This window comes from Triticum urartu, chromosome 3A (genome assembly GCF_056163025.1).
Source record: "Triticum urartu cultivar PI428250 chromosome 3A, HENAU_Tu73, whole genome shotgun sequence".
NCBI classification, from domain to species: Eukaryota; Viridiplantae; Streptophyta; class Magnoliopsida; order Poales; family Poaceae; genus Triticum; species Triticum urartu.
The window spans coordinates 697380499-697388022 of record NC_141875.1 but is presented as its reverse complement, the minus strand read 5'-3'; positions in this window follow the sequence as shown (position 1 = coordinate 697388022).

Here is a 7524-nt window from a genome sequence, read left to right as displayed (position 1 = left end):
CAGGCTCCGAAGATTCTACGCCTAGAGCCGGACTCTATGTTCGTCTCTGTCGGTGTCAAAACCGGCGGATCTCGGGTAGGGGGTCCCGAACTGTGCGTCTAGGCCGGATGGTAACAGGAGGCAGGGGACACGATGCTTCAACCAGGTTCGGGCCCTCTTGATGGAGGTAAACCCTACATCCTGCTTGATTAATATTGATGATATGGGTAGTACAAGAGTAGATCTACCACGAGATCAGATAGGCTAAACCCTAGAAGCTAGCCTATGGTATGATTGTTGTTCGTCCTACGGACTAAAACTCTCCAGTTTATATAGACACCGGAGAGGGCTAGGGTTACACAGAGTCAGTTACAATGGTAGGAGATCTACATATCCGTATCGCCAAGCATGCCTTCCACGCCAAGGAAAGTCCCTTCCGGACACGGGACGAAGTCTTCAATCTTGTATCTTCATAGTCCAGGAGTCCGGCCGAAGGTATAGTCTGGCTATCCGGACACCCCATAATCCAGGACTCCCTCAGTAGCCCCCGAACCAGGCTTGAATGACGACGAGTCCGGCGCGCAAATTGTCTTCGGCATTGCAAGGCGGGTTCTTCTCCAAATTCCGTGTACCTATTGAACAGTGTCCGGTTTCTTGTAAATGTAGTGCTCCTTGGCTTCTACGCCCAATAATGGCCGTTTTCCACGTGTCAAATGAATACAAAAAGTCAGGGTGTTTTTTATGTTTACACCCCTAGCCACGTGAATGAGCCGCCTATTTAAGGGGGCAAGGATTTAGATCCAAACTACACCTTCTCCCTTCCACGAGTATTCATCAGAGCGTATCCGACAGAGGTCCATTCCATCATGGCCGGCCGCCGCAGCTCCTCCTCTCGCCCTTCCAGCCCTCAACCTGGAGATTGGAAGAGGTGCTCCATCCCGCACAGCGAGCTAGTGACGCTCCAGACCAAGGGATTTCTCCCCCCAGCCTATATGGTCCCGGTTCGAGCCGGACTTGCCACCTATAATGGCGGAGAGCAAGCGGAGAGCGCCCCCAATCCCTCCAAAGGAGAGCGGGTATGCCTTGCCCCTTACTTAATAAGAGGGCTCGGATTTCCAATTCATCCGTTTCTCCGGGGGCTTCTGGAGTTCTATGGCCTCCGGCTGCACAACCTCACGCCTGCCTCCATATTGCATATCGCGGGCTTCGTAGCCCTTTGCGAGCTGTTCTTGGGCTGCGAGGCTCATTTCGCGCTGTGGAAAAGGCTATTCTGCCTTGTGCCCCACTCTAAGGATGGGTCAATATATCAGGTGGGCGGAGCCGAAGTGTGGCGCATCGCCGGGACCGGATATCTATCCGGAACCCCAAAGAAGGCGTCCGAGGACTGGCCTTCGGAATGGTTTTATATAGAGGACGTCCCACTGCCGGATCCTATCCGGATCGGCCTCCCTGAGTTCGACAGTGTTCCCCTAAAGAAGCGCCTAAGCTGGCGTCCACGGAGCCCTCAGAGGGAAAGTGACAGGGATGTTATTTACTTGATGGGCCGGATAAGGTTGTTAGCTCATTCCGGACTGACCATGATCGGGGTCATGGCCGCATGCATCATGCGAGGGGTGCAGCCGCTTCAGTATAGAGGCCGCCCCATGTGGGACTTCAATGGGGAGGACGACGCCACCCGCTATGGTCGTAAGGGGCCTGATTCGGCTGCCGCTCTAATAAAGACCTTGTCCGCTTTGTACAAGGGAGAAGAGGAGGAATTTCTCCGCGTCAACCCACAGGGTGGATTTTCTATGTACAATCCCCCAAGTTGGGTAAGTGGACACTTTTACATGCCCATCCGTTTTATATTCCCATTGTTAAATTTTCAGTCTAACGACTTCAACGCAGGAACTGCGCTAGGCTGTTAAAGAAATAAACAGCCCTCCTCCACAACCCGAGGATCCGGGACGGTCCCTCGACCCGGCCTCTCAAGAGGATCCGGACTTATCTGTGGAGCTGATTAATGGAGTGTTTCATCAATTGAGCAAGGACAACGCCTTGGTGGCCATTATGGCTGATTATCCAGGGCTACTCCCAGCCTCACAGGTAACTGAGACCGGAGTCCCAGCACTTTGAAAACGGATCTGTCCTCGTGTGTTTTCGATTGCTGTATGACAACCGTGTTTTGCAGGGGAGGTCCTTGAGACGGGAGGCCGAGCCTGCGGCGACTAGCCAGCGAGGGGCGGCAAGGCCCCGCGAGCTAAAAAGAAGTGCAGTCCGGACTGAGGCACCGACGCAAAGGTATAGCGTGCCACCTTATTCCCAGGTGTTATTCCTTCGAGCCATATTAACGATCGTGCTCTCTTCAGGACGAAGAGACCTCGCCGAACTATATCCGGAGAGGCTGCCAATCGCGCCTCCACCAGCCAGGCTCCAAAGCTTGATCCGGAAGCGGAGGCGAACACGAGGCGCGCACCGGACGCTCCTCCGACGGAGGATGCGGACAGGCTGTCTGCCACCAATTCCGAGGTGGAGAGTGCCATGAACCACAGGCGTCGCCGGACAGTTCTTCGCGACGCTTTTTTCTCCCAAGAGGCATTGGATGCCTTCAATTCGGGAGACGCGTACCTCCGTGCCGCTCAAAATGGTCTTGCCAGAGCAACGGAGCAGTATGTGAAATACATACGGGTAAGAAATTTTTGGTAATTATATATATGTACCAGTAGCCCCCGAGACTTGAAACAGTTAGAATAATTGATTTAAGGATCATTTGTTATGCAGGTTCTTATAGAAAAGAATACCCTGCTATCCCAGGAGCTGGAAGAGTGCAAAGCCCAACTTGAGGCCGCACTAGCCGCGGCAAGGGAGCCCAAGGAGACCCCCTCTGGTAATATACGCTTCGAAAGATAAGTATTTTGCGAAGTGCGGCGTGGGTGCAAATCTGACAAATGAAATTGCAGATGGTGCCGGATTAAATCCGGAAGTGCAACAACTCCGACGCCAGCTGAAGGCTATTGAGAGCGTGCTGACAAAGGTGTGGCGGGAGAAGAATGATCTCCAAGATGCCAACACCAAGCTGGGCGTTGAACTGAAGGACGTTCGTGCCCAGCTGTTGGACTCCGTGAAGGAGAATCAGCGGCTTCGACGCGACATATATAGTAAGTGCTTAAACGAACTTTGAAAAAAGAGTTCGGCGAGGAAGTCGACTAACAGAGTAATGTCTGTAGGTATGCTAACAGGTCGTCCTGTAGAGGAAATGCCCGGTTCTACGGGTGACCTTCTTCCCGAGCTCTCACAACTGCACGAGCGAGTTCGGCAGGTGATGCAAGGCGTCGCCCAGGCTTTGTGGCCATCCGTCTCCATGCCCGAAGGCCTTGGAGAGCTTGTAGAGAAGCTGAAGGGAGCGCGGTGGCGCTTCCGATTGTGGAAGATGTCGGCCTGCCGTCAAGGCACCAGGGAGGCCTGGGCCATGGTGAAGAAGCGGTACACGAAGGCTGACCCAAACCACATGGCCGAGGTCAGACCCGTAGGGCCCGATGGGAAGGAGATCCCTGTGAGCTTAGTATACGGCCAAGTAGAGTTGGCCGCAAAGTATTCCCAATAGGACTGTAAACTAGACAACCTGTTAGATGGTATTGAAGAGGAATACAATCAGTCAGATTGACTATGTAATTTTAATTGACATGTGTAATGCCTTCTAGTCGGATTGTAGATCGTTTGTCATGGCCGACCTTTTCGCTTCAACCTCGGGACCTGACGGTCCGGAGTGTGTCCGAATACCCTTGCGGTTATATAAGAACCGGGGTATGCATGGAGACCAGGCGTAGGGGTCATTAGTGCTTGAACAGACAAGTGCCCAACTAGTTGTGTTATATTACATGGTTAGTAAGAAACATCTTCCAGGGAGAATAGTTCTGTTAGGGGTTCCTTTCCCTGGGAGGCATGCCCTAAAGTGCATGTCCATTCTGCGAAAAGAGGCGCAGGAAAAACAACTGGGGGCATATAGATAAAAAAATATCATCTTTAGTTCACCGACCGAATATTCCCTTAAGAACGCTAGCTTTTGGCTTCACCCAGTCTGAGCTACACATCCGGCAGACCCGGCAGTAACAATCGCAGAGGTGCTCCCTTTACCTCCTAGCCGAACAATCGGGAACGTAGGGGTAAGCACAGGAGCCAGGCAACCCAGCTTGGCCAAAACATAAGTCATATCGATGCATATCATGGCGAATAAAAGGTACATGCGGAAGTGTGACACATGTGTTGGGCATGAAGCCCGTATAAATAAGCTTCTGTTTAAAGAAGCCCCCAGGTTTAATGAGCGCGGATAGCGCGTCATTTTATGAGCCTTTTGAAGGCTATAAGAGAGAGAGAGGAGAAGGAGAGAAATGTAAGATAGAAAGTATGTAAAAAATGGACAGAGGAAGGAGACAAACACAGAGTCCGGCGCTAGGCATAGAATCTTCGGAGACGGGTTGCGTTCCATGGGTTCGGCTCGAGTCGGTTATCCGATGCATCTCGCAGGCGGTACGCTCCACCAGTCAGGACTTGGTCAATTATGAAGGGACCTTCCCACTTGGGCTTGAGTTTTTCCTTTTTCTTGTCCGGCAGGCGTAGAACTAATTCGCCAACGTTGTAATTTTTGGCCCGTACTTCTCTGCTTTGGTATGTTCGAGCCTGCTGTTGATAGAATGCGGAACGGGCTTTTGCCACGTCTCGCTCTTCCTCCAAGGCGTCCAAACTGTCCTGCCGTTCAAGCTCGGCTTCTCTTTCTTCGTACATGCGCACTCGAGGTGAGTCATGAATTATGTCGCAGGGCAAAACTGCCTGTGCGCCGTACACCATGAAGAATGGTGTGTATCCGGTGGTGCGATTCGGCGTGGTCCGTAGCCCCCGGAGTACGGAGTCGAGCTCCTCTACCCAGTGCGTATTAGATTCCTTGAGGGACCGCACTAATCTGGGTTTGATGCCGCTCATGATAAGACCATTTGCACGTTCGACCTGGCCGTTGGTTTGTGGGTGATAGACGGAAGCATAATCGAGCTTGATGCCCATGTTTTTGCACCAGAGTTTTACCTCATCGGCCGTAAAGTTCGTGACGTTATCAGTGATGATGCTGTGGGGGACGCCGTAACGGTGTACAACCCCGGATATAAAGTCTATCACCGGTCCGGATTCGGCCGTCTTAACAGCCTTGGATTCTATCCATTTGGTGAACTTATCCACCATGAACAGTAAGTATTTTTTCTTGTGGGTTTCGCCTTTAAGGTGTCCAACCATGTCAAGCCCCCAGACCGTGAAGGGCCAGGTGATGGGGATAGTTTGGAGGGCGGTGGGTGGCATATGGCTTTGGTTTGCAAAAAGCTGGCAACCGACGCATCGTTGGACTATGTCCTGGGCGTCTGCCCGAGCCGTCGGCCAATAAAAGCCTGTACGGAAGGCCTTGTTTACAAGGGACCGAGCCGCAGCGTGATGTCCACCGAGTCCGGCATGAATTTCAGCCAGGAGGTTCCGCCCTTCCTCTTCGGAGATGCACCTTTGAAGGACTCCAGTAGTGCTTTTCTTATAAAGCTCTCCCTCATGGACTTTATAGGCTTTAGATCGCCGCACTATGCAGCGTGCCTCATTTTGGTCCTCAGGGAGTTCCTGCCTGGTAAGGTAGGCGAGGAATGGTTCTATCCATGGGGCGATGACGGCCATTATTACGTGGGCTGAAAGTGTTATTTCATTGGTAGAGCCACCAATTATGTCAGAGTGTTCGGTGTCGGGCAGTGCGGTTGGGTCCGGGCTGTTATTGCCAGGTTCCCCTTCCCATACTACGGACGACTTGAACAGCCTTTCCAAGAAGATGTTGGGGGGACTACATCGCGTTTTGCACCGATGCGTGCCAGGACATCTGCCGCCTGATTATTTTCCCGGGCTATATGGTGAAATTCGAGGCCTTCGAACCGAGTTGACATTTTTAGGACGGTGTTGCGATAAGCTGCCATTTTTTGGATCCTTGGTATCAAAGTCTCCATTTATTTGGGATATATTGCGAGGTTCAAGTCCCCGCGCACCTCTAGCCATTGAATGCCCATGGATACTGCCATCCGGAGACCATGTAAAAAGGCCTCATATTCGGCTGCGTTGTTGGAGTCTGTGTACATTATCTAGAGTACATATTGAACTGTGTCTCCTGTGGGGGACGTCAAAACGACGCCAGCCCCTACACCGGCCAACATTTTGGAGCCGTCGAAGTGCATGACCCAGTTTGAATATGTGTCGTACTCTTTAGGGAGTTCGGCCTCCGTCCATTCTGCGACGAAGTCGGCCAAAACTTGCGACTTGATAGCTCGCCGTGGCTTGTAAGTTATGTCAAACGGGAGGAGCTCAATGGCCCATTTTGCAATCCAGCCCGTCGCGTCGCGGTTGTTTATAATATCGTTAAGTGGCACTTCCGAGGCTACTGTTATTGAACACTCTTGAAAGTAGTGTCGCAGCTTCCGGGATGCCATAAATACCGCGTACGCAATCTTTTGATAATGCGGGTACCGTGACTTGCACGGAGTAAGGACAGTGGACACATAATAGACCGGCTTTTAAAGGGGGAATTTGTGTCCGTCCGTTTCTCGTTCGACGACAAGCACTACACTTACGACCTGATGGGTTGCTGCAATGTATAATAGCATTGGTTCGCCAATGTTTGGCGCGGCTAGGACTGGGTTTGTTGACAAGATGGCTTTTATTTCGTCGAGTCCGGCTATGGCTGCATCCATCCGCTCGAAGTGTTCGGTGCGCCGAAGGAGGCGGTAAAGGGGTAGGGCCTTTTCTCTTAAGCGGGAGATAAAGCAGCTTAGAGCCGCCATGCATCCGGTTAATTTTTGTATTTGTTTGAGATCCTTCGGGATATCCAATTGTGACAGAGCTCGGACCTTGGCTGGATTTGCTTCAATGCCTCTACCGGATACAATGAAGCCCAAGAGCTTTCTGGCTGGAACGTCGAAAACGCATTTTTCCGGGTTGAGCTTGATGTCGTATGTTCGGAGGTTATCGAATGTTAGCCTCAAGTCGTCTACTAGAGATTCGACATGTCTTGTTTTAACGACCACATCATCTACGTATGCCTCCACTGTTTTGCCGATCTGGTTTGCCAGACATGTCTGAATCATGCGCTGATATGTTGCGTCGGCGTTTTTGAGCCCAAAGGGCATTGTGTTGAAGCAGAATGGGCCGTATGGTGTGATGAATGCCGCTGTGGCTTGGTATGACTCTGCCATCTTTATTTGATGGTAGCTGGAGTATGCGTCGAGGAAACACAACGAATCGTGTCCTGCGGTAGCATCGATAATTTGATCGATGCGGGGGAGAGGGAAGGGATCCTTTGGGCAAGCCTTGTTAAGGTCTTTGAAATCAACGCACAGGCGCCAGGATTTGTCCCTCTTTGGTACTATCACCAGGTTTGCTAGCCAGTCCGGATGTTTTATATCTTTGATGAATCCGGCCTCCAATAGCTTGGCTAGTTCCTCTCCCATGGCCTGTCTCTTAGGTTCGGAAAAACACCGAAGAGCCTGTTTGACTGGCTTG